The following is a 27,062-nucleotide window of genomic DNA, read 5'->3' on the forward strand; positions in this document are numbered from 1 at the left end:
ATGATCTCTGTCTCCCTCTAGTGTCCCACTGTGGTAATGTAGCCTCCTGGGCGCTGCGGAGAGATCTGAGCTCTTGGTCCTGATGCTGCCAACCTTTCATAGCTCCTATAGGGGCCCAGCTGCTTAGAGACAGAAACAGGTCACCCCACCCCCTCATACCCCAAATCCAGGGCATTGACTGCACGTCACACCCCTATTTCTGTTCCAAGGAAGGAGCTGCGAGGTGGAGTCTCTGTCCACCCGATAGTCTGCTCACTGGGGGTGCTTGCCTTGTTAACTTCATTCTTTGAATTTACATTTTTGAGAACTTCACACTTGAGTCCACTGTATTTACATCACTTCTACCAATCTTTCACCTCCTTTCATGTCCCCACACACCCCTCTACGATTCATGACCTTTTATTTTGTTACTGTCACGTACATTTTATTTATTTATTTTGGTTTTTAGAGACAGGTTTCTCTGTGTATCCCTGGCTGTCCTAGACTTGCTTTGTAGACCAGGCTGGCCTCAAACTCACAGATATCCTCCTGCCTCTGCCTCTCAGAGTGCTGGGATTACAGGCATGTGCCTGTAATCTGTGATCTGATGCCCCCTTCTGGCATGCAGGTGTACATGCCGATAGAGCACTCATAATATATAAAATAAATAAATAAGTCTTTTTTAAAAAAGTGACACAGCATTAGGAAGGTTGAAAACCACTGACCTATACCTTCTAAATTTTTTTCTGGCACTTTAGGAATGTAAATTTTGTTGGGTGTGGTGGTGCATTCCTTTAATCCCAGCACTTGGGAGGCAGAGGCAGGAGGATCGCTGTGAGTTCGAGGCCAGCCTGGTCTACAAAGTGAGTCCAGGACAGTCAGGGCTACACAGAGAAATCTTGTCTCAAAAAACCAAAAAAGAAAAAAAAGTAGAAGGTAAACTTTATCCTGTATATTCTCACTAAGCAGGTTTCCGTGGCGGGAAGAGGACCTGGGATGTCCTAGTAACCGTGTAGGCATAAATAGTGTAACGTTTTGAGGACCTAGTCCTTCTGTGATGGGCTAAAATAAATGCAATATTAATGTACACACATACAAACGCCAAGGAACTGCAACTGACCACAGAACAGTGCAACGACCATAGTAAGAGTGAAGTTAGCAATGATGTTGAGGGGTAGAACTAAATATCTAACAATATATCAATAGAAAGGCCACACGGTAGTGTATCTGACAAATGAAGTCCTGATTCCTGCAATGGAAAAGAACTCCATGAAGAACTCCATGGTGAAGATATTGGCAAATGCACATTTTCTCCTTAGCCTGAGAATTTTCTTCCTTTCCAGACCCTTCTTGCCAAATAAGACAAAGATGTTGTTGCTGAAAAGGCCCTCTGTTGCGGACTCAGTTCTGGGGGGAACAAGTGTAGACTCAGCCTATGACAGGACGGAGCCGAGGGTCTATCCACGCTAGTCGCAGGCCAGGTCTTTATGCTGAAATCTTAACTCTAATGTGATGGTGTGTGATGAAGGGGAGACTGAGGAGGGATTGCATCATCAGGGCGGGACGTGGTGTTGTCACAGGAATTCTAAAACCTGCCTCACTCTTCTTCATCTGTGGCCAATGGGTTGTTGGCAGACCAAAAGAGAGTCCTGTGGGGGACAGACCCTGCCCACCTGACTCTCAGGTGTCATGTGAAAGCAATAGATTCATTGTTTTTGGTGATTGTAGACTTTGTTGCAGCATCTGTGGACCATTTCTGGCCCCCCCATGCCTTCTGTCTCTCTCTGTAAAAGTCTTAAGGGGTAATGGGTGGTGCAGCCACTCATTCTCATCCCCCAGCCTTAAAAAAAAAATCTATTTATTTTACTTTATGTGTATGAGTGTTTCACCTGCCTGTATGTCTGTGCACCGTGTGTGTGTTTGGCGCCTGCAGAGGGCAGAAGAGGGCACCTGATCCCCTAGGACTGGCATTAAAGACGGTTGTGAGTCACCGTGTGGGTGCTGGGAATCAAACCTGGCCCTCTGCAAGAGCAGCCAGTGCTCTCAACCACTGAGCTATTTCTTCAACCTCAACCCCCCTAACCCCCCTTGGTGGTGGTTGTCTTCTTCTTCTTCTTCTTCTTCTTCTTCTTCTTCTTCTTCTTCTTCTTCTCCTCCTCCTCCTCCTCCTCCTCCTCCTCCTCCTCCTCCTCCTCTTCTGTTTTCTTTTTGGTTTTTTGAGACAGGGTTTCTCTGCATAGCCTTGGCTGTTCTGGATTCGCTTTGTAGATCAGGCTGGTCTCAAACTCACAGAGATCTTCCTGCCTCTGCCTCCCGAGTGCTGGGATTACAGGCGAGTGCTACCATGCCCGGCTCCCATTGGTTTTCTTTATGTTGCTTGAACATAATTATAATCAGTCCTTCCTATTCATTCTTCGTCTGGGGTCCCTTAGTGTGTGGTTGCTGATTTCTGAGAAGACATGTTGTTTTTGCACTGAGACTTGCATGTTTGCAGTTAGTTGACTGGTAGGGAGTGTGAGCCTGTGGCTGACGGTCTAGGGACTGCTTACCTGCTAGCACTAGGAGAAACTGTGGAAAGGGTTTCTTGGTTAGAGACCCCTTACAGGCCAGCACTAGGCGCAGGGTCCTGCTTGTGGTGGGAACTGGGAGGTGTGGGCTGGGTGGCTCGCCCTCAGATTTCTCCCCTATCAGCAGCTGGAGCTGGGCAGCTGGGGACGGTTGGGCCAGATGATTGTCGCCTCACAGAGGCTAGGCGGGCTAGGGAGTGCAGTCTGGGTGGCTGGGGCCTGGTGACACCCTCACCTATCATGCAGGGGAGCTGTCACTATGGAGCAGACCAGCTCTGGGAATAGAAAAGTGGAGAAAGTTTTGGTGGATCCTCGGTTGGGAAAACTGTGCAGATGGTGAACAGCTGGTTAAGGGAAACCAACCGTTGGTGAACAGCTGACTATCATAGGAACCAGCTGTTGAGGAGAGGTTGAGGAACGGAGGAAAAAGAAATACTGAGACCCAGGCATATGTGGTACAAACTGAAGGCCTTAAAGCTCAGGAGAACGTTTTTTTTCTGTCACTCTCACATGCTTTCTGTCTGTCTGTCTGTCTGTCTGTCTGTCTCTGTCTCACTTGCTGTCACTCCTTGGGCTAATCTCAGTATTTTATTTAAAGTGTAGTTAAAAATTTTTCATTACAGATTACATCATGATTTTTCTCATCTTTTACAATCAGTAGGGCATTTATAAACCAACAAAGCAAGACAACAGTCTAACAAGGAAATACAAATGGCTCTGTATAACCTACAAAAAGCATACAGAAAAAATCAATTTCCAAGCAATGTTCAGCATAACCTGATTATTATTTTTTTAAACAATACTCGGGGAAGTTTAATCATAAATTCCCCTGGGCTAAAGCCATTGTGTTTATATATTTGTCATAGCAACATAGCTTGAGTTAAATGTTCCCTAATAAAGAAAAAACTTGACTTACTCCCAGTTCCAAACCAACAGGTGTGCTATCTAAGCCTAGGGAGAGAGACAGTGAGTCTGGCCCCGCAGCTGAGAGCCTTACATCCCAATGCACAGGGAGAGAGACAGTGAGTCTGGCCCTGCAGCTGAGAGCCTTACATCCCAATCCACAGGGAGAGAGACAGTGAGTCTGGCCTCGCAGCTGAGAGCCTTACATCCCGATCCACAGGGAGAGAGACAGTGAGTCTGGGCCTGGTATGGAATTTTGAAACCTCAAATCTCACCCCCAGTGACACACTTCCTTCAACAAGGTCCTAGTCCTTCTAATCCTTTCAAATAGCTCACCCCCTGATGACTAGGCATCAAATAGATGAGCCTAGGGTGGCTGTTCTCATTCAAACCACTTCAGGCCACCTTGCTTTTTTTTTTTTTAAAGGATCTAAAATGCTTCTCTGGTGTAGTGAATTTATTTACAACCATGTGTGCTAGCAACACAGAATATTCTTGTAAGATTCCCCAACAGTAGCCTATCTCATCAGTACAAGAAGATAACACAATCTTTCATTTCCAAGAGCCTCCTAATTAAGACCTGAGCCTGCCTTCTTTCACACATATAGGTAACATTAAATTAAGACTTGCACTGGGCGTGGTGGCTCACGCCTTTAATCCCAGCACTTGGGAGGCAGAGGCAGGTGGGTCTCTGTGAGTTTAAGGAGGCCAGCCTGGTCTACAAAGCGAGTCCAGGACAGCCAGGACTACAAGAGAAACCCTTTCTTGAAAAACAAAAAAGACTTGCTATGGAATGTGTGCTCATAAAATATAAAGTAGCCAGGTGTGGTAGCACGCAGAGCACTCTGGAGGCAGAAGCAGGCGGAACTCTGTGAGTTTGATGGTCTACATAGTGAATTCCAGGCCAACCAAGGCTACATGGTGAGACCCTGACTCAAAAAACAAAGACCTCCCTCCTTATAATAAAACACAAAATGTTGAGGCTAGATGTAAGAGTCATTACAATTTAAAATGAGTATGGGAAGAAGTCATACTCACAGGCTTTGAAAATGCCTTGCTTTCTCAAAGGCTTTGATGTCATTCTTTTTGTAGTCCAATTAACACGCCTTTTTTTTTTTTTTTTTTTTTTTTCCCACACTACGAAGGCACTGTGCATGAGCCCTGGGGACTGTAGCTACGGTGCACGCACTCCACATCTTAAACAAAGGCATCTCAGCGAGCACACAAAGAAAGCAGTCTTAGGCTTCTAAATCTCTAGCCAAAGTCTAAAACTGAACCCCTTCCCCATTGTGAATATGGACTTAAGAATCACTGTGGATTGTGTGACCAACAAATAGAAAACATGTCGTACGCAGGCATAGGAGTCACCAAGAGCTAAGTGTCCTCAGTGAGCGGTAGATGGAACGAAACATATTTACAGTCTGCTGAGCGCATCTCCAAAGGCCCTGACAAGGCTCTTTTCACGAAGGGAACGCTCAGGGCACAGTGTGCTCCACTCACGCAGGGAGTAAATAGACCTCCCACTAAATTCTGCCAGCGAGTCCCTGAAGAAGACGCAGTCTTAGGCTTCTTAGAGTTCCCAGGGGCTGAGGCCTAAAAGGCTGCTTTTGACATGGTGAATATGAGTTAAGGGTTAGTGAGGACAGTCTCCAAGGCACATGCTCAGAAAGCAAAATGACAAGCTATCAGAAACGGCGGGTGACATCCAAATACTTCTAGCAGAAATGGCAAAGTAAAACAGACGACTTTATAACGCGAGGGTGGAGGTGGGGGATGGGGGATGGGCGGGGTGGGGAAAGGAACCGATTTCTTAGGCGTGGGATTTCCCTCCTTCCCGTGATGGGCAATGCTAGCAGCGGACTGCTGCCTGAACTAGAGAGAGTTAGAGAACCTGCGTCATTTGTTCAGCAATGGGCATTTTAAAGAGCTGGGGAGGTGGAGGGCCAGGAAGCCATGCCCAGCCAACAGGTACAATGGCAGAAAGAGAACCCCAGAAACCCCTTTATCATTGTGCATGTGTGTCAGTTAACAGAGTAGCCTCTAGATGCCATTTGAAAAAGACCCTGTGCTGGTTTGAATGAGAAAAGTCCCTCATGGCATCTGCATACTTGGTACCCAGTAGGGGGCGCTGTTTGGGGAGGTTTGGGTGGTGCAGCCTTGCAGGCCGAGGCCCATCACTGCACATCACTGCGTGCAGGCTCACGGACTCTCTTTGCTTTTTGCTCCCAGTTCGAGACAAACGCTCTCAGCCAGGCCTTCAATCTTAGCACTCAGGAGACAGAGGCAAAGGCGTCTGTCTGTGAGTTCTAGGACAGCCCGGTTTACATAGAATTCCAGGTCAGCCAAGGCTACATAGTGAGACCCATCCTCAAAACAAACAAACAAACAAAAACCAAACAAATAAACAAACAATGCAAACGCTTAGCTTTCTGCTTCTTCTGCCACCATGCCTGTAGCTTGGTGTAGCTTGGTGTTGCCACACTTAGCAGCCATAATGGACTCTTAATCCCTCTGGAGCCCCACCTCTCTCTCCCCCTGGCCCCCCATTCCCCCCCCCATCCAAGCACAAATTAACTCTTTCTTCTACAAACTGCTTTGGTAATCTGTTTTATCACAGCCATGAAAAGTAGTTGATAGTTGATAGTTGAGTGTATCAGCGCTTGGGCAGCTGAAGACTTCCGTGCAGTGCACTCCATCAGAACACACATCACAGGACTGAATACGACACCTGCCAACCTGTAGGAAAGGAACTTAGGCTCATAACTACGCAATACCCAGTAACCTGAAAACCCAGAGGAAGACAGTTTGCAGAGAAACTCCCACACGGGTTTTGAGCAGCACCCTAGACAGTGGGGACAATCACAGCGGCTTGGGCCAGCATTCACAGTTGACCTCCTGAAGGTCTATCGAGAGATGTGTCCAGGACCAGAGACTCCGCCGGTGAAGTGCTGCACACTGACAGGTCACATCTGCAACCCCATCTCCCTTAAGGAGGCCCCGAGGTGAGAAGAGGACTGGCCACTGCGGAGGCACCAACGGCATTGGGACGAGCCTCTGGAAGCTGGACGGGGCATGCTGAGGGACTTAAAGTGAGTCCAGACGTCAGGCCAGGGGCCTTATTACAGCTTCACAGGGTTAGTCCACTTCCATCATGGTGGGAAACATGGCGGCAGGCAGGCATGGTGCAGGAGCAGTGGCTGAGAACATCCATCTGATTCCACAAGTAGGAGAGGGGGGAGAGAGAGAGAGAGAGAGAGAGAGAGAGAGAGAGAGAGAGAGAGAGAGAGAGAGAGAGAGAGAGAGAGAGAGGAGAGAGAGAGAGGAGCGAGAGACCTTAGTCTCACACCCAGCTACACCACACTCCCTACAACAAGGCCACACCTCTTAATCCTCTGCAAACAGATCCACTTACCGGGGACCAAGCCTTCTGGGGACCAAGCCTTCTCATCCAGGCCACCGTACAGCTGTCTCTCCTTGTCACTGCCGTTCCTTTACTTACTGCCACAGGAGCAAACCAGCTCCAGTCTTGTCTTATCTGCCTCTTCCTTACTCTTTCTTTTCCCAAGGTACTCAGACTGGCCTGATCGGGGGGTGGGGGGGGTGGGGCAGGTGGTCTCTGTGTCTCAGCCTTTTGAGACCGAGGGCTGTTTTCTGATATCTGATCATTGCCACTCTTTTTTTTTTTTTAGATTCATTTTTATGTATACAATACTCTGCCTGCATGTACACCTACAGTCCAGAAGGGGGCACCATATCTCATTATAGATGGTTGTGAGCCACCATGTGGTTGCTGGGAATTGAACTGAGGACCTCTGGAAGAACAGCCAGTGCTCCTAACCTCTGAGCCATCTCTCCAGGCCACCATTGCCATTCTTTACTCAGAATCTTTAGTCAAAACTGCCTTATCTCCCTTCCCCATTCTTAGGCCCTATAATGCCCCCCTTCTGTTGAGTTCTTCCTCTTTCTTTCAGCTCAACGATACTCATTGGACTTATTCTGCTCCACTCTCCTTTCTGCCCACACCCAGTAACGTCAATGCCTCTCTCATCCTAAGATGGTGCTTGGATACTGTCTTAGTCACTGTTCTACTGTGGTGAAGGGACAACGTGACCATGACAACTCTTATAAAGAAAAATGTGTCATTGGGGCTGGCTTACAGTTCCAGAGGTTTAGTCCATTGTCGTCATATGCAGACAGGCATGGTGTTGGAGAAGGAGCTGAGAGCTCTATATCTGAGTTGGCAGGTGGCAGGAAGTAAATGCCACACACTTCTTCCAGCAAAGTCACACCTCCTAATAGTGTCACTCCTTATGGGGGTATGGGGGCCATTTTTTTTTCAAACCAATACATTCTGTTCCTTGGTCCCCATAGGCTTGTAGCCATATCATAATGCAGAAATGCAGTAAGTCCAACTTTTTTTTTTTTAAATAGAGATTTATTTATTTTTATGTATACAGTGTTCTGCCTGCATGTACACCTGCAAGCTCAAAGAGGGCACCAGATCACATTATAGATGGTTGTGAGCCACCATGTGGTTGCTGGGAATTGAGCTCAGGACCTCTGGAGGAGCAGTCAGTGCCCTTAACCTCTGAGCCATCTCTCCAGCCCCCAGTAAGTCCAACTTTAAATATCCCTATAGTGTATAACATTCTCAACCTTGTAAAAGTCCAAAGTCGCTTCTGAGATTAAGTGCAATCTTCTGTAAAATCAGAATCAACAAGCAGATCACAGACTCCCAACATACAACGGCATGGGATATACCTGACCATTCCAAAATGGAGGAAAAGGGAGCTCAGTGAGGAAATACTGGACCAAAGCAAGACCAAACAAAACCCCAGCTGGGTAACCTCCAAGCTCTCCATGTCCATGTCTGGTGTCAGAACGCTCTTCAGATCTCCAGCTCCTTTCAGCTTTGTCGACTGTGACATACTTCTCTCTCTGGGCTGGTTCCACCCCCTCTCTAGAGCTCTCCTTGGCAGGTATCCCACAATCTGGCATCTCCAACATTTTGGGCTGGAACATGGCCCCTCAATCAATGACCTCTCCACTAGTTTTCTGTTTTCGATGATTTCCTTCACTGCCTAAGCTTGGCTGTTCTGGAACTTGTAGACCAGGCTGACCTTGAACTTGGAGACTTTCCAGCTTCTGCCTTCTTATTGATGGGGCATGCATCACACTGCCCAGACCTAAGCTGTTCTTTAATTTAGTTTCAAAGGTTGGAAGTTTAGCTAGCTGGGTGGAACCTTGTCCTGAGGCTACAGCTCCCTTTATTCCATTTAACATCCAGTTTTTTTTTTTTTGTTGTTGTTGTTTTGTTTTGTTTTGTTTTTGAAGACAAGGTTTCTCTGTGTAACAGCCCTGGCTGTCCTAGACTCAATTTGTAGACCAGGCTGTTCTCGAACTCACAGAGATCTGCCTGCCTCTGCCTTCCCGAGTGCTGGGACGAGCGTGTGCCACAGCACCCAGCCAGGCTTTCCTTTAATCAGTTTATCTCCTTGAAGACACTGTTTAGCTTCATCCCACTTCCTAGTGCCCATTTTCTCCTCAAATTGTAAAATTTTAATTTTTCCTTCCTCAGCTTGCTGCTTTTCATTATAGACCTTCACAAGAATGATCACTAATGGGGCTGGGGAGATGGCTCAGTGGTTAAGAGCACCGCCTGCTCTTCCAAAGGACCAGGGTTCAATTCCCAGCAACCACATGGCAGCTCATAACTGTCTGCAACTCCAAGATTTTACACCCTCACACCAACACACACAAATTAAAATTAAGTAAAAAAAAAAAAAAAAAAAAAACCAACAGAACAAACACTAGCAACCACAAGACAGATTCTATGTTAGGCTGCTTGGAAATTTCCTCTGCCAATGCAATTAATACAAAACTCTTCAGTTTAGCCTCTGGCAAACGTTTTGGAAAAGGGCAGAAAGCAGCTGCATTGCTCACCAAATATCACAAGAATGATCTCTAGGCCACATGTTGATGTTTTTTCTCATAATTTTTTTATTGATTCTTTGTGAATTTCACATCATCCACCCCAATCCGGCTCATTTCTCAGACCTTCCATATCTTTTCTCCTTCCTAGTAACCTCTCCTCCAATAAAACAAATAAACAAAAAATTTAAGTGCGCGCGCACACACACACAACACACACACCCACACACAAAACATCTAACTATGGAAGCTGAGGTGTGTCACTCAGTATATGGCCTTGTTGTTCAGTTTTATTTGCAAATGTTCATGGCAGTGAGCCACTGGCCTGGTTTAAGACCTCTGTTTTCTGCATCCACCGGGACCTCTCTCAAATATTCTGCTCTTGCCTTGAGTCATGGAGATCCTGCAGCTTTGGTTCGGGGTGGGATCTTCACACACTCCAGCAGATGATACATGAGGTAGATTTTGGTGTAGGCTCAATTTTCTTAACCAATGTATTTTAGTAACAACTTAGTGACCGAGCATATGTCACTTCTAACCCGACTAACCAAAACAATAGGAAATGAGGATTAATGGACACAATAACAAAACCTTAAGGATATCAGTTCCGAGGAACAATTCTCCGGGTGTGAGCCGCAGGATTTCTTCTGCTGGAACCTGGAGTAACCTGAACCCAGAACCTCAGCAGGAGCCAGAGCCCCAAAACCTTCCCTCGAGTGGTTCTCTCTAGGAGCGTCTTGAAGTGCAGCGATGAACAGCCAAATCTATCCCAAGTCTCCAAAAAGCCCCCACCTCCAGTTCTGGGCTCATTTATATATCTCCTCCCAGAGTCTGCTCACAGGATCTTTTCAGCTGGAAACAATTAAGCTCATGCAAGAGGTAGTTGGTCTTCTAGTGAATTAACCTCACCTGTTCTCTCACAAGACCATTCTGATCCCACACTTGGAATCCTAAAAAACAGGTTTATCTCTCCTTCATTTTAGGGTGAGCCAACTCGAAGCCCTGGATCTGGGCTTGGGTGGTAGCTGAGTTAGTCAGCCGGCCAGCTCTCCCACACCCATGCTGCCACCAGAGCTAGCTCTTCCCGACTGCTCAGGTGAGGGGCAGGGACAACTCAGCGAAACCCTTGGTCATCAACATGGTTTCAGGCAGCAGCCCAGGTCAGGACATCTGAGTGGCAGCAGGGCCATGGAGCCAGACATGACTCTTGGCGGCAGCAAGTGCCCAGACAGCACCGTGGCCTCAGGTGGCAGCACAGACCTCTTATATCAGGCTGCTCCTCACCACCTCTGCATCTCCACTTCCACCTCTCTTCAGAGCACACTAACCACTCTGCTTCCCTTGCTCTCCTGTCTCTCAGCCACACACTTGTTCATCGTAGTGGCAAAGGACCTGCGACCTCTGGCTTTCTTCTGCTAAGCCTGGACCACAGGGCGGTCGGTGGGCTGCCCACATTTCACATTCTCCTCTGAATCCTCCTGAGCCAGGCCCCACAGCGCACATCACCTTCAGCACCACTGTCTTCCATGCTCCTACCACTACGGCCCATTAGGCCTGGTTACAATCAGTTCTGTCTTCTACGCATGGCAGGGCTTTGCTGTCAAAGGCCAGCTTCAACACCACAGGGTAAACTGAGGCAGGGCATAGAGTTGGTGACTGGGGGTCAGTATTGCTTGTAACTGGTGACTGATCACCCAGCAGACTTTTCTCTGAAGGTAAAAAGGATGATTCTCCAGGCCGGAACTGGTTGTAACTGATGGGGGCTGCTACTGATAATAGCCAGAGACTAGAGAAAAGGAAAGGAGGAGAAAAAAAGACACACAGACACACACAGACACAGATACACACACAGACACATAGACACAGACACAGACACACACACAGACACATACACACACACACAGAAACACACACACAGACACACACACTAAATGGATAAAACAAGACAAGTTCCAATGAGCAAGTTCCAACAAGCTTCAACAACTTCACACATGCATATATATACATACAGACATATATACAGACACACAGACATACAGACAGACACACACACATACACACAGACATACAGACATACACACAGACATACAGACATACACACATACACACAGACATACAGACATACAGACAGACATACACACATACACACGACATACAGACATACACACAGACATACAGACATACACACAGACATACACACAGACAGACAGACATACACACAGACATACATACAGACATACACACAGACAGACAGACATATACACAGACATACATACAGACATACACATAGATATACAGACAGACAGACATACACACAGACATACATACAGACATACACATAGATATACAGACAGACAGACATACACACAGACACACATTGAGTGGATTGTTCAATGGCTCCAGCCATTTTGCATGCATACACATATGCACACATACATATTGGGTGCATGGAGGAAACTCTAGAGAATGAGCTCCAACAACCGTACACATACACACATACACACATACACACATACACATGTGTACATTTGGTGGATGGAGCAGACTTCAGAGTGTGAGCGCCAACCACTTTATTTTTAATCCTATAGGTTATATATCCTGGCAAGACCTTTCTAGCAGTACAGAAATCACAGTGTGATTACATTCTATTTTTCATTAAGTGAACAATTACAACGATTATACGTAGGAAAAGCACCCTATGTCCCCCAATACTCTTACATGATCAAATGTTTTACTTATTATGGGTGAAAAACAAATATGAAAAACAAGTTATTCCCTAGAGCCCACATACATTTATAACTAAGCAACTTGTCATAGATTAACAAAGTCTAAGTAAGCAAGATATTTTTTCAGCCAGTTTCTCTTTACTGGCAGGCTGCGATTTGCAGTTACAAAGAAAGTATCAATTATCTTAAAAAATAATCTTATAAAAATCTTAAAAGAATCACAAATCTAAACTTTTATATATGAACAATCAGCCATTTCTATTATAAATCCTCAAGATGCACATCTACTTAATAACAAGTTTTATTAAATTATATCAGGAATCTGAGGGCAAAAATGGATACAAGAAGCCATCACCTTACCAACTGTCCAGCTTTAGTGAGGGAGTCACATCAGCCAGTGATAGTTGAGGTGCTGCTTTGCTCCCTAATATCAGAAGTCCCTAGCTCAAATATTGAGAGTGCACTTCCTGCCCGGCAGCGGCAGCGCACACCTTTACTGTCATTACTCAGGAGGCAAAGGCAGGTGGATCGCTGTGAGTTCAAGGCCAGCCTGGTACAGAGTGAGATTCAGGTCAGCCAAGGCTACACAGAGAAACCCTGTCTCGAAAAACCAGACCAAACCAAACCAACAAAAAAGAGTGTACTTTCTGCTGGGCGTGGTGGCGCACGCCTTTAATCTCAGCACTCAGGAGGCAGAGGCAGGCGAATTGCTGTGAGTTCAAAGCCAGTTTGGTCTACAAAGTAAGTCTAGAACAGCCAAGGCTACACAGAGAAACCCTGTCTCGAAAAACAAAATTAAAAAAAAGAAAAAGAAAAAGAAAAAAGAGTATACTTTCTGAACCTCAAATTGTTTCTCAAAATTTTCTACATTGGAGCCACTGACAAAAAACATCTTAACCTAACTTTCTAAAACTATTTGAATCAAATCAGGGATTCTGTAAAATCATTAATTCATCTAAACTATTATTTTATGAAAGTTCATCTTCATATTGATCTGCAGGAAAATTGCCCAAATGAGTGTGCTGTCACCCAGGATACAGTCACAGCAGACCATAGGCAGTGAGGGTCTCCCTACACCCAATCACACCATGCTAGATGTGTGAGGAATACAGCAATGACAAACGTGAGACGGCGCAGCAGCAGCAAGAAGCAATCCAGAGACGAAGCCCCTGGAGCTGGGCCTCTCCAAGGTACACCCACTGCAGCTGAGCAAGATGGTGGGTGGGTCTTCTCCAGGAAGCTCACTTGCTCACTGCATTTGCCCACCACAGCTCCCCCTGCATTTGCCCACCGCAGCTCCCCCTGCATTTGCCCACCACAGCTCCCCCTGCATTTGCCCACCGCAGCTCCCCCTGCATTTGCCCACCGCAGCTCCCCCTGCATTTGCCCACCGCAGCTCCCCCTGCATTTGCCCACCACAGCTCCCCCTGCATTTGCCCACCGCAGCTCCCCTGCATTTGCCCACTGCACCTCCCCCTGCATTTGCCCACTGCAGCTCCCCTGCATTTGCCCACCGCAGCTCCCCCTGCATTTGCCCACCACAGCTTCCTCTGCATTTGCCCACTGCAGCACCCCCTGCATGGTGTTTGGCCCTTTTCACCTACGAACTCACAACTGCTATGGCCTGCACAAAACTGGACCCATCAGTGTTCTCTCATGGATAGATGAGGAACTTGTGAAGCCTTACTGCTCCCAGAAGAGCTATAGGCGGCACGGTTGTGGGGGAGGGGCCATACTCCTCTTTGTGTGGCTGGCATACTGCCCTCACTCAAGTAAATAACCCCTTCCCGTGCTCATGCAGGCAGCCGTAATTAAATGCAGTTGGCCACACAGAGAAGAAGACATGCCAGTATGTTGGGGACTTGGAAAGAAGGCATTTAGTGGGAGCGGGAAAGAAATCAGAAGGGAAGATGACGCAAGCAAGATCAAAGAATGAATATATGTACTGTGTGTATGATGCATGTGTGTACGTGTGTGTGTAGAAATTGTGGAAGAATAAATACGTTTTAAAAACACACACCTTTCCATAGTCACTCTGAACGTCAGTGGCCTCAATTCTTTTATCCAAAGAAACAGACTATTAATGTAGGTTAAAATGTCGGGTCCACGTACTTGCCTTATGGTGAGGAATGCACCTCACCATAAAAGACAGACCGTAGGGTGAAGGGCGGAAAAGCTGTCCCAAGCGAACAGAAACAAGAGCCACGCAGCTGTCACTGTCCTAACATTTAACAAAATGTGCTCTAGGCTGACACTCTTCAGAAGTTTAGTATGAAGTAGGTCATAGGGCGGATTAGAAGCAGGTCTGTCACTAGAAAGAGATGAAGGCAAGCCCACTTCCACAGGCTTCCCAAGACACAGGCCAAGGTAAGAGACACATCACTCAGAGTCATCTCAAGAGTGTGGCATGTGCCGGGCGGTGGTGGCACACGCCTTTAATCCCAGCACTCGGGAGGCAGAGGCAGGTGGATTGCTGTGAGTGAGTTCGAGGCCAGCCTGCTCTACAAAGCGAGTTCGGGGCAGCCAAGGCTACACAGAAAAACCCTGTCTCGAAAAACCAAAACCAAATAACAACAACAACAACAAGAGTGTGGCGTGCTTAGAAACAGTGTTTGGAGGTGTCCGGGAGGTTCCAGGAGCATCCTTGCTTATTGCTGACTAAGTTGAATTCCAGCACAGGAGGGACAGAGGAGGAGGAGGCGGAGGGATGAGAATGAAGTGACAGTGGGTGGGTGGGATCCTGTGCTCGCCACGCCCAGATACCCTCTAAAATGTTACACTAAGCCTCACAAATGGCCGAGTGACTGGGTTTCTTCGCCATCGCGTGGAGCAAGCGGCACGATGGCTGTTGCCAGCTTCTTGGAACACCATCAATTTCCCTGCCCACTCCACAAGCCTGTGCCCTTGGTCCCCATTTTATTCTTGTTGAAACCGAGGCTCTGAGGCGATCGCTGAGCAGGTCAAGGCCTTGTAGCCAATGAATAACGAGCGGGGAGTGGGAACTCGGGTTCACGGCCCTAGCCCACGCTCCAGGCACAGAAGCCACCGGGTCCTGCCTGTCCAGGCCCTGAGGAATATTTTGCGATCAGCGCTGCGGAAGCCTCAGAACAAAGGAGCTGCAGGCTGCTTGCGCAGAGTCGCCTCGCCACCAGGGGGCAGCGCATGCGCGCGCACGCTCGCCTTGGGCGCGGTGGGCAGGTGTCCCTTCCCGCAAGTCGCTGACGTCCTAGCGCCCCTCTCGCTAAGCCGCCTTCCTCCTCTCACAAAGCGAAGGGATTGCTTTTCGTCTCTCAGGCAGGGCTAGCTCATGGCTCTTCCTGCCCACCTTTCCTCTTTCCTCCTGGCCACTGCTGTGTGTCTCAGCCACAACCCTGCCTCTCCCCGCCCCTCCTCCCGCCTCTCCGCCCCAACCTGGGTCTCCCACTCCGCTGTGATCGCGTTTTCCAGTGTTAAATGGAACACGCAAATGTAGAACCGAATGTGCCCGGAACAGTACAGAAGGAACTTAGAGAATTTTAGAAGCGTCTGGATTTCCAAAACGCTGACCGTACAAGGGCCTGGAAGGTCTGATTATGGACCCCCACCCTCAGCCCTGCATCATGACCTCTCGCCCCAAGACCAGAACGACAGCATCTCTGCACAGCTTCTCTGTTTCCAGTTTGTTCCCTTCAGGCTAAGCCTGTGTGGGTTCCCGGGGCTTGGAGGCTCGCTCCTGCCTATTTCTTCTCTAACACTGGCGTTTCTTCTGGCCATTGAATTCTTTTCATTGGTACCTGGGTTAGGTACGCGGGTGGCAATGCAGCTAGGAGGTCTGTGTAGGTGGGCTCCCTCTCCAGCGGCTCTACACCTGAGCCTCCTACCATTCACAGCTGCTTCGTGTCACAGACAGATCACCACACCTTGCGTTCAGCTCTGCATGGAGCTGTCCTTCCTCCTGGAAACCATTGCTGTGCATATCCTCTCTTATGTCACCGTCATATAGCCTTGCAAAGGAGAGATGCTGCTATGTCCTTTTCACGGGGCGGGGGGAGAGGGAGGGACAGGAGGGGGGGCAGACCGTAACGACGGGATGGGGACAGACGAGGCCCCAGGCAGCAGGAACCTTCAATGCTTCTCCCTGGGACATTTCCCAGGGTTCTGCCTTCACCCCAACCGGTTCTTTTGTCCTCTATTCTCCTACAATTGGACCACGTAGCTAGCTCACCTCTGCTGCTCTTCACCTGGCTGATACAATGCAGAGTCCTAGTCAGTCCTCTAGCTACAGCCACAGGTCCAACCCATAATAATGAGAAGCATTTGGAAGGAAAAAAAAAAAAAAAAAAAGTACACAAACCAGATAGTGTTGGCACACACCTTTAATCCCAGCACTTGGGGAGTCAGAGGTTGGGCAGATCTCTGACTTTAAGGCCAGCCTGGTCTACAGAGTGAGTTTCAGGACAGCCAGGGCTACATAGAGAAATCTTATCTTGGGGGGAAAAAAAGTTTGAACATATACAGATTTTCTCCCCCATATATAACAGCCGTTTACATTTTATTGGTATCTCAGGTCGCTTAGATATGATTAAAGACGTACAAGAAGATAAGCCTAGGTAATATGCAAACGTTCTGCCATTTTACATCAGGGACTATGACTACCAGAGACTTGATAGCTGAGGGCAGGCACGCACTCTTGTATTTATATCTCATGCTTATCAGTGAGGCTTTTGCACTATGGCAGATACCACAGGAAAGCAACCTAAAGGTGGGGCCATTTTATCTTGATTTCATGGCTTCAGACAGCCCAGCCATATGGAAACCTGCCATCTAGAAGCCAATTAAAAAATAAAAACTATGGCTGGGCGTGGTGGCGCACGCCTTTGATCCCAGCACAGCGGGCAGATCGCTGTGGGTTTGAGGCCAGCCTGGTCCTCAAAGTGAGTCCAGGACAGCCAAGGCTACACAGAGAAACCCTGTCTTGAAAAACAAACAAACAAACAAACAAAAAGTCTGAAGGGAGTGGCTGTGCGGCTGGATAATGCTGTGTCTTGAATACTTAGGTATCAAACATGGAAGAGGAGCAGAGGCCAGAGAAGTCCTTCAAAGCAAGGCAAGCATCTGCCATTCTTCTTGGTTGCCTCGAGAAGATTCTATTGCTGAAGAAATCTCCTGCTTTTGTTTCAGGATGTTGAGAAATTAAGCAAAGAATGAGCAGGAAGCGTGTTCCCCTCCATGCCCCACCCCCTCCCCTCACCACAGCATTCCGAGTGACAGAGGAGCCATGCAGCCTGCTGGGGGGAGGAAACACAACAGTTCCAGGTGGACTGACCCTTTGCTGGGATAACCAACTGCATTTGCCCCCGCACAGGAGGGACTCATACTTGTCCCTGTAAACCTGGTCAAAGCCCCTGGCTGTGGAGGTCCTAGTCCCCGGGGTGGGGTGGGGGGGTGGGGGGGGAAACGACACCTATTTATCGTTGTTTTGCTAAATGGGCATTGTCTTAGTTAGAGTTTCTATTGCACTGACAGAACACTCTGACCAAAGCAAGCTGGGGAGGGAAGGGTTTATTTGGCTTACACTTCCACATTGCAGTAGGAAGCCAGGACAAGGAACCTGGAGGCAGGAGCTGACACAGAGGCTGTGGAGGGGTGCTGCTGACTGGCTTGCTCCCCGTGGCTTGCTCAGCTAGCTGAGACAATACAGAAAATGGCAGTTTCTAGGGGTGCACACCCTGAGACCTTCCATGAATTTCTCCCGCCCCTGGTTCTATTGCCCCAGAGGCCCCTGATGCCCCCACCCTAACAAGGGAAGTTACAGAGACTTCTTCCTGCTCCGGCTTTGCTTCAGTGACATCTCGTGCACAGCACGGTTCACATGTGAACTGGGTCATCTCTATTTCCCTCTACTTAAGATGTGCTGTAAGGCGCAGTGTGTGGACTGCCGCGGACCAGTTGTCATAGGCTTTCTCTTTCAGTTGGCCTCTGGCGTTCCAGGAAATGTGTGATGGTACAGTGGTCACCATTATCTCCAAAGGTGGCCGGATGTCCAGAAGGCTGAAAGACTGCCAACCCACCACACTCAGCCACTCTCGCGTGGGTGTTCTCAGAAACCAGCACCTTGCCACACCCAGGCAATATTGAGCTTGTGCCTTTGCCTAGTGTCACTTAGGCTCCAGAAGCCCTTACTTAGCCTGAGTGTCCACAGGCAAACATTCTATGCGTCCATCAAAGTCTGCTCTTTTGAATGCCATCCTCCGTGAATCTTCTCCAAGGTTCCCACCCTTCTTTTGGAATATGTCCCACTATCTCGGGGTGGCCTCCCTTCTGCTGGGCGTCTGCATCGCTTGGCCGGGTCACTCACGTGGTGGCGGTGGTGGTTACTCTGTGTCCCACAACAGACACTCTCTATGAAAGTATACTCTGAGCTCGTCAGGGTCAGAGAAGGCACCCGAGTCGTTTTTGTACCATTGGGCATCTTGCACAGTGCTGGGCAAAGGGTAGGTGCCATCAGCCTTTGTTGAACGCATGAATGAATGAGTAAATAAAATAAACGTCGAGTGCTGGCTTATTTCTAGGGAGGCTCTGTGGTGTAGGCCGCGTTTGTTCCGGCACAGCTGACTTCGCGCTGGAGCCTCTCGTTAGGAGGCGCTGGGCTCTTTATTCGGTTTCATTAATTTTTTTCCCCCATAAAACAATATGATCCTTCTTTAGTGCTTTCCAGAGCACACCAATCAGCATACTAATCACCCTAAAGTGTCGACAGGATCTGCCAGTTTTACGCATTTGCATACTTTCTGTAGGGTTCCGCCTCCCCCCCCCCCGCCCCTTCATTAGGCATTCTTGGAAGAGCCGCGCACCCTCCATATTGTTCAAACTGGCTTGATTTTTATTTCACTTTGTAAAGACAGATTTGTGAGATGATGGATGAGGTCCCTGCCAATTTCCTGCATTTCCGCTCCCGTACGTTTACACCTTATGTTTATTCAGCCCTGTTCTCCCCTCCTGGCTCCAGATGGTGTGGCAATACAGCCTCCGGCAAAGGCAGAAAGCTCGCTCCCTGCCCCCTCCCCCTGCCTCCAGCTCGGGCTCCCCCGTGCCGGGTTTGAACGCTGCACCGGCCCCGCTGGCAAATGTTGCTTCGCCTGCAGATTTCATTGCCGCTTAGGGACCTGGGTGTGTGAGCCAAACAATGGGCAATGTCACACGCAGTAAGGCCTTCCCCCTCTAGTCACGGCCCCACACATAAAACCCCAGCTGAAGTAGAGTTTGATATATTCACAGATGTTTTTTTCCCCCCTCTAAATGCCTTATTCATTCAGGAGTCGGGCCACAAGTGTCTCGAGAGAGAGACGACTTAGAACAATGAAACAAAAGCCGGAGCTTCTAGTGGCAGATGAAAAGCATTGGCAGAGGCGTGTGCTTGGTCTGTTTCTGCACTCTCCTGCCTTCTATCTGAAATGTGACTCAGGGAGTCCTGTAGATGAAAGATGGGCAGCGACAAAGATGTTAATGATCTTTCAGATAAACCTGCACCTGCTTCCCCATCCTCCCTCAGTTATACAGTTGAGGCTGGAACAGACCACGGGGCACCGGAGTGAGCTACGGTGAGAACAAATCCACCTCTTGCTGTTTTTTTTTTTTTAAAAGGGTCCGGGGAGGTGGGGAGTTTGTGTGTCTCCCAGTGCCCAGGCTCAGTGTAGGTACAAACTGGAATGTGCTGGGCACAGACAAGAAAATCAGAAACAGATCTACTCAACACTTGAGATCAGAAACTTTGCTGTTTTTAGCAGTGTGGTGGTACGCATGGGAGTCTGAGGCAGAAGGATTGTGGATCTGAGGCCAGCCTGTGCTACACAGTGAAGCTCAAAAAAAACAAAAACAAAAACAGAAACAAACAAACAAAAAAACCCACAAACAAACCAAAAACCCCAAAAAACCAAAACCAAAAACCTATCCAAATCTAGCCAATGGACAGCACACTCTCCACAGTTGTGTGGAGAGCGGGGACTGACTCTGGTGCCCCCTATTTGGCCACTTCCCCTTGGTGGGGGGGCCTGGTGGCACACAGAGGAAGGGGAAGCAGCCTACCAGGTTAGGCTGTGATCATGTGGTTGGGGAGGAGGCCCCCTTCTGTCGCAGGCCTAGGGGAGGGGAATAGGGTGGAAGAGGGAGGGAGGGGGAAAGAGAAGATACAAGTGAGGGAGTAACAACTGAGATGTAATCTGAATAAATTACTTAAATTAAAAAAAAAAAGCAAAATACAGCAACAACAAGAAGAAAATTTCCTCTTAAGAGTGAGACTGGAAGCAGGGCATGGAGGCGACTCTGGCAATCCCAGCACTAGGGGAGGCAGAGGCAGGTGGATCTCTGTGAGTTGGAGGCCAGCCTTGTCTACAAAGTGAGTCCAGGACAGCCAAGGCTACAGAGAAAAAATAAAGTGTGAGACTGGGCCAGGAAACAGGTTGGGCTGGTGAGTGTTGTTGGGAGAGTGGCAGCACCCTTGACAGGTGTGAAGCTGCAGATGGGACCTGACATGCCCTGTAACTGATCGTAGCTCATGGCGACATCGGGAGGGGCACTCTTGAGTAGATGTGGCTTAGTGTAAGGTTGTTAGCTCTCTAAGGTGTGTTGCAGAAGAAGGTTGCGGGACTTAGCTTGTCCTTCCTCATCTGTGGTGTATGTGTGTGTGAGTGTACGTGTGTGTGTGTGTGTGTGTGTGTGTGTGTGTGTGTGTGTGTGTGTGAGAGAGAGAGAGAGAGAGAGAGAGAGAGAGAGAGAGAGAGAGAGAGAGAGAGAGAGAGTCTGTGTGTGTCCAAGTAATTAGATAAATGGCCTTGCTCTGCCATGTGTCCCCTCCCAGGAATACATTGCCTCTTCATAGGGCCAAAGCAACAGGACCAACCAGCTACAGATAAAAAAAAATTCTTTAAAACTGTGAGCCAAATCAACTGTTTCTTCTAAGCTGCTCACTCAACTCCACAATGGCCAAGGATTGTCTGGAGTAGTGGGTACCCAGCAAACATCCAGGTGGACCTAGAAAAACCCAGAAACTAATAGTCTGCACCACATGATGCTGACACTGGTGGGACAGCAAGGAAACCCTTGACTTGGTTGAGGAAACCGGGAACTGGTCTGCATTGAGACAAGACTCCTTTGAGTGGACTGTGGAGAGGAGGGTGCAGACAGCCATTAGGCTAACTTACGAGCCAAGCAGAAGAGATTTACAGATGTGTTTGCGCCTGGGATAGGTAAACTCTGACTTCAAAGTTCCCACGGATTCTAGACCCTTAGATAGATCCTGGATCCTGGCATCTTTTTCTCTGGTCATCTTCCATCTATATGATTCCCCGAGTCACATTTTAGCCAGAAAACACCACAGCGCTGAGCAACATGAGTTCCTGCCGATATGTTTCATCTGCCACTAGGAGTTTGGGCCTTTGTATTCCCTTACAGGGAAATACAGAAGGCACTCACATATTTTATGGATCTGGTCACTACGCACTAAGCATTCCAGTATCTCATAGCCTGTAAGAAGGACACCTGAATTGCCTTGACCTGAGAACTTTCTAGTGCCTCCCCAAACTGGGGATGATATCAGAAAAACCTTAGAACAGGTGCCCACATGAAGACATTTTACAGAAAAGCTCCCAGGATCTGTGGTGCACAGGCCTGCATGTGCTTGAGAGTTTATGCAGGAAATGAAGAGACGATGGCATTGAGGAGTGGGCATTCTGTGTGTTTAGGTGGCAGATTCCCCGCTGGTCACTAGATTCCTCATAGAGCATGGTCAAGGGGCATCTGGAAGAGGCACGCGATGCAATTATCTGCAGAAATAGAACCAGACACTTCAAGTCACCCATAGGCCTTAAATACAGCTACATTTGCAGACTCTGAAAAAGTAGAAGAACTGTCACATTTGGCCCAGTTGTCATGCTTTCCTGACTTTTCTTGTTGCTGATAAAATATCCAATATTATTTTGATGTGTCAGGCTTTGCATGGGATTTGATGGGCTTCTTTTTACTGTTTTTAATATCGTTTCTTGGTTTAGTGTTTTTGAAATCTTGATTAGAACATATCATGGAGAGGGTTTTGGTTTTGTTTTGTTTTTTTGGTCATGTCTACTTGGCATTCTAAAATGCCTCTTACATCTCCGTTTGTTTCTCCAGACTTGAGAAAATTTCTTATACAGTTGCACTGAATAGATTCCTTATGCTTTTATTTTATTTTACTAAATATTTTTTATTTTTTACATATACATTTATATTATTACACTTATATACAATAAACTACCTACAGCAAGAAGAACCATGAAATAATCAAGAATTATATTAATTTTACATTCTTAGTGTTTTGCATGCTTGTATTTGGCAGCCTTGAAGAAAACATCTTTCCGATCTTAGTGCATCTAAAATTCTGTATGTAAATCAATATCTATCATATCTCATCTCTATCAACTTAAAACATCTACCTAGACCTGAAAACATCTTAACTGCTAAACATCTAAACTTAATTGTATCTGGTCTTCATCCCTATCAGAGACTTGTGAAAGAATAAAATTAATTGCCTGAGTAAACAGGAGTGCAGATTAGCCGCTTCCAAATGAGAAGATGACAGAAACGGTTTGGCCTTTAGTTTAAAAACACTTTTGTTTTTTATTTAATTTTTTATGTCTTTAGTTCCTATTCTGTCTGGCCATTTGATCACACATCAGAGATCTTGAATGTTGCAGTCTTTTCTCCGTTATTGATGGAGAATGAGAGCTGTCATTCCTCCATCTTGTGTTTCACCATTGATGCTCATTCTTTCTTGTGCTTGAGACTATTGGAGATCATTGAAGACTACTGCTTTTATTTGGCCCATTAAGTTTTTTTCATATCCAGTATTTTTTTTTTTTCATTCTGTCTCTTCTGAAATTTTCTTCTAAGTGCTGACTTTTTCCTTTTTAAATTTTTTATTTTTACATGTATGATGTTTTTCTATATGTGTATCTGTGTACTGTGTGTGTGTGCACTTGGTGCCTTCAGAGGACAGAAGAGGGCATTGGGATTGGAGTTACGTACAGTGGTGAGCTGTGAGTCCTGGGACTCGAACCTGGGTCCTCTGGACGAGCAATCAGGGCTGCTAACCTAACCGCTGAGCCATCTCTCCACGCTGCCTGCTCCCAACATGCACTGACTTTTTTCATCCTCACTCCTCATTTTCTCACCCACTGTGGTGAGTTTTCCCATCTATGTTGCTGACTGAGATTGAATTCATCTTCTTGTTTGTATCTGTGAGGCTACGGGCCATACTTACTCATGGAGTTTTGAAATCTTACTTTGTATTTTACCCGACTTGTAAACCTGTTGGTTTGGATGTCTCTGCCGGTTTTATTTGGAAGATCTTTTTATTAACCAGCCTACACCCTAGGGCTCAATCCTCAGCATCACTCAGTTATGAGAAAACAAACCGATACAGCAGCAGTTTACAACAGATCTGGAAATAACATTTACTGATTTTAACTCCCCCTCCCCAGAAACATCACTAGTTAGCAGAAATCAGAAAATGAAAAAGAAAACTAGTGTCGAATGTCCTGTGGAGTAACAGTTACTTAGAACAGGGATGGAGAGGCAGCTTAGCCACTCAGAGCATTGCCTGTTCTTGAAAAGGACCCTAGCACCTACACTGCAGTTTACAACTGTCTGTAACTGTAGTTCCAGGGAATCTGATCCTCCCCCCCCCCCCCCCCCCCGCTGCCGCCCTTTAAAAAGAAAACGAAAAGGGAAAAAAAAAAAAAAAAAAAAAAAAGAAAGGAAAAGAAGTAAGTATGGAATGGTGATGAAGGCGGAGGAGGAAGAAAAGGAGGAAACCAAGTATTGTTGTCAAGGAATCCTAAATAAAGTTTCATAAAAACAACGATTCAAGATATATACTGTTCTATATCTTAATGTCCCCTCCCACACTTTTATCTTCAGTCTCACACATTGATCGATTGAGGGACTGGAGAGATGTCTCAGTGGTTAAATTCAGAGTCCTTTCTTCTCTTCTAGAGGTCCTGGGTTCGGTTCTCTATACTGGCGTGGCAGCTCACAGCCACTCACAACTCCAGTTCTAGGGTATATGGCGCTCTCGTCTGGTCTCTGGGAGCACTGCAGGTACGTGGTCCGTTTAAGGTGCAGGCAAAACACTCAAACATTAAAAAGGAAGAAGAAGAAGAAGAAGAAGAAGAAGAAGAAGAAGAAGAAGAAGAAGAAGAAGAAGAAGAAGAAGAAGAAGAAGAAGAAGAAGAAACAACACTGGTTGAGACTTACCAGAACTGGATAACGCCATATGAGTTTTTCTTTGATGCTACGAGCTATCTCTTTCCATCACCCACAGTAGACATGTGTGCTTTGCTGCCAGCTCTGATCTCTCTGCCCTTTGTCAGCACACTAACGAGAGAGACAGCAGCATCTAGGTGCTTAACTTTTAAACTTGCAGGGGGCACTCATTGGCATAGTGAGGCTGTCGCTGAGCAATGTATGGATGTGAGGACACCACACATTGGATCATGTGCTCAGAGTTGAGTGTCTTCCCTCAAGTAATTTAAGGTCTCCTGGTGGGGGCGGGGTGGGGGGAAGGGGTAGAGACTTGAGAGACTTGAGGAGTGACCGTCATCAGTGAAGGTCATTGCTTCCTTAGCTGAACAATTAGGTTTGTCTAGTGGGAGATTAAGAAGTTTCTTAAATTCAGTTACACCTAATCTAAGTTCTAAGACTGAGTAGAAATTGTCCAGCCACAGAGGTCAGGCAGCGAGGGTGCTCACAACACAAGGAGTGTCCCTGACAAAGAGAACAAGGTGTGCCGAACTGGCACAGGCTAGTGAGCAAGGCTCAGGGAGCTCTGGACTACAGCGGTGGCTGCGTGACCCTCACAGAAACTGTCCAGAAGAGACAAGAGCCTCGGCAATGCTGCTCTTGATCCCAATTTTTCTTCAGCTTCAGGTCATTTAAAGACCTGATGTTTCCTTGGCATCTTCTGTGCCTGGGCCAAGGGAGCACAAAGGACATACAGAGGGCAGAGTTCATGGACCAGTCCTGCCGCTCCCTTTGATGGCATACGGAGCATCCAGGGAGATGGTAAATTGCCATTCCTTGGTACGTCTTTGAGGATATTTATGGAAAACCTTGCCACTTGATCAAGTGGACTGAGCAAGAAAGATTCAGTGCCACTCAGTGCGGACCCTGTGGAACCAGCTAGAAGGCCGACTGGTGCACAGTTGTGAGGGGTGGAGGTTGTCTCTTGACAGGGAATCACATTCTCTGCAGCCCTTGGACACCTGAACTGCAAGTTCTTGGTCCTTCAGGACCACATTCTTATTGGTTCAGATGCCTTGGGACTTGGACAAAACTACATCATCACTCATCCCCTTGCCCAATTTGAAGAAAGCCTATTATGGGATTTCTTATCTTATATAGTCATTAGCCCAATTTCTCCTCTAAAGTCCCCTCTTACATATCTTTTTCTCCACATTCCACTTATATAACTCTATAGAAACCTGATTAAACACTCTAGCCTGTTTAACAAACAAACAAACAAACCCCAACAAACGAAGAAATGAATTGGGTTGTGTAAGGTGGGGCATTAGGCTAGAGTTAGTACCAGAGCTAATAGTCCTGGCAGGCTGTATCAGGTTCTGTCTGTGGGTTCCATGTGAGCAGATTCAACCAGCCTGAAATTAAAAAGAAAAAAGGCCCAGCAAAAATGTGCCTGTACTGAACATGTGTAGTTTTTCTTGTCATTATCCCCTAAGCAGGCTAGCACAGCACAGTAGTTATTTGCACGGCATTTACACTGTACTAGGCAACCCAGGTAAGCCAGAGATGGTTGTCCTTTATAGGGCTGGAAGCAGGCTCTATGCGGATATGGCATGGTTTTATACAAGGGATTTGAGCATCCATCTGTGCGCTTTGGTGGCCAGGTAGATCTAGACCAAGCTCCTATAGAGTCTAAGGGTTAATTATGTTCTAAAGATTAAGAACGGCTTAATGAATGGATCCCACAGTTGTCTGCTGCTTGAGCCACTCTTTTCTCTTTTTAAAATGTAATTTCTAGGACTGTGGGAAAGTGGCAGGTGCCATAGCAGCCTCCGAGTTGCTTCTGGGCGGCTGGTGTCTACGGTACCGCAGCATCCTGGGGCCCTGGAGCTGCATCCCTCTGGTCTGCTTGCCGAAGGTTCAATTCACAGAGTGCTTCATACCCACAAGGCTACATTCCTAGCACCCTGGCGAGAGGTGGTTCTGCCGGACCCGGTTGAAGAGATCAGACGGCATGCAGAGGTGCTGAGGAAGCTGATCTCGCCATGGGCCAGTATGGCTGGCTCTTTGCTGTCATGCACTTTGCCAGCCGCCAACAGAGAATGACTGCGGAGGACCTGACTCTAATTGAGAATAAGACAGACATCAAATGTGGAGAGGGATTCGCCAGGGCAGGCAATGTCACCCTCTCCTTAGCAAAGCCACACCTCAGAAAGGCTCTCATTCAAGCTGAAGCCACAGTCACTGAAAAGACAGAATTGTGGCCACAAGTCAACATGAATTTCAGAAAAAGGGAAAACTTCAGGAGGAAAACAATGAATGTGAACCTACAGACCGTCCTCTGGATCAGCACCATTGAGGCTGCGCCTCTGTTGCTGTGACTGCCGATCAGATATCTAAGAAACATAAAAATAAGCTCGAGTCTGCCCTCAGGAGGCTGAGGTCAGAGAGGACCACAAGTTCCAGGCCAGGTTGGGCTACACAGCAAGACCCTGTCTGATAGTGAAAACAGAGTATTTTGTGGGAGACTGAAAAAAAAAATGTAATTTTTAGTATGAAAAAGTTAGCCGGGCGTGGTGGCACATGCCTTTAATCCCAGCACTCGGGAGGCAGAGGCAGGCGGATCGCTGTGAGTTCGAGGCCAGCCTGGTCTACAAAGTGAGTCCAGGTCGGCCAAGGCTACACAGAGAGACCCTGTCTCTAA

At 47.3% G+C, this 27,062-nt stretch overlaps 1 pseudogene; it reads left to right on the forward strand.

The window, feature by feature from the left end:
• Window positions 1-13,220: 13,220 nt before the first annotated feature.
• On the forward strand, window positions 13,221-26,739 carry LOC127208637 (39S ribosomal protein L21, mitochondrial-like; annotated as a pseudogene).
• The last annotated feature ends 323 nt before the right edge of the window (window positions 26,740-27,062 follow it).

The sequence above is a fragment of the Acomys russatus genome, chromosome 25, assembly GCF_903995435.1.
Source record: "Acomys russatus chromosome 25, mAcoRus1.1, whole genome shotgun sequence".
NCBI lineage: Eukaryota > Metazoa > Chordata > Mammalia > Rodentia > Muridae > Acomys > Acomys russatus.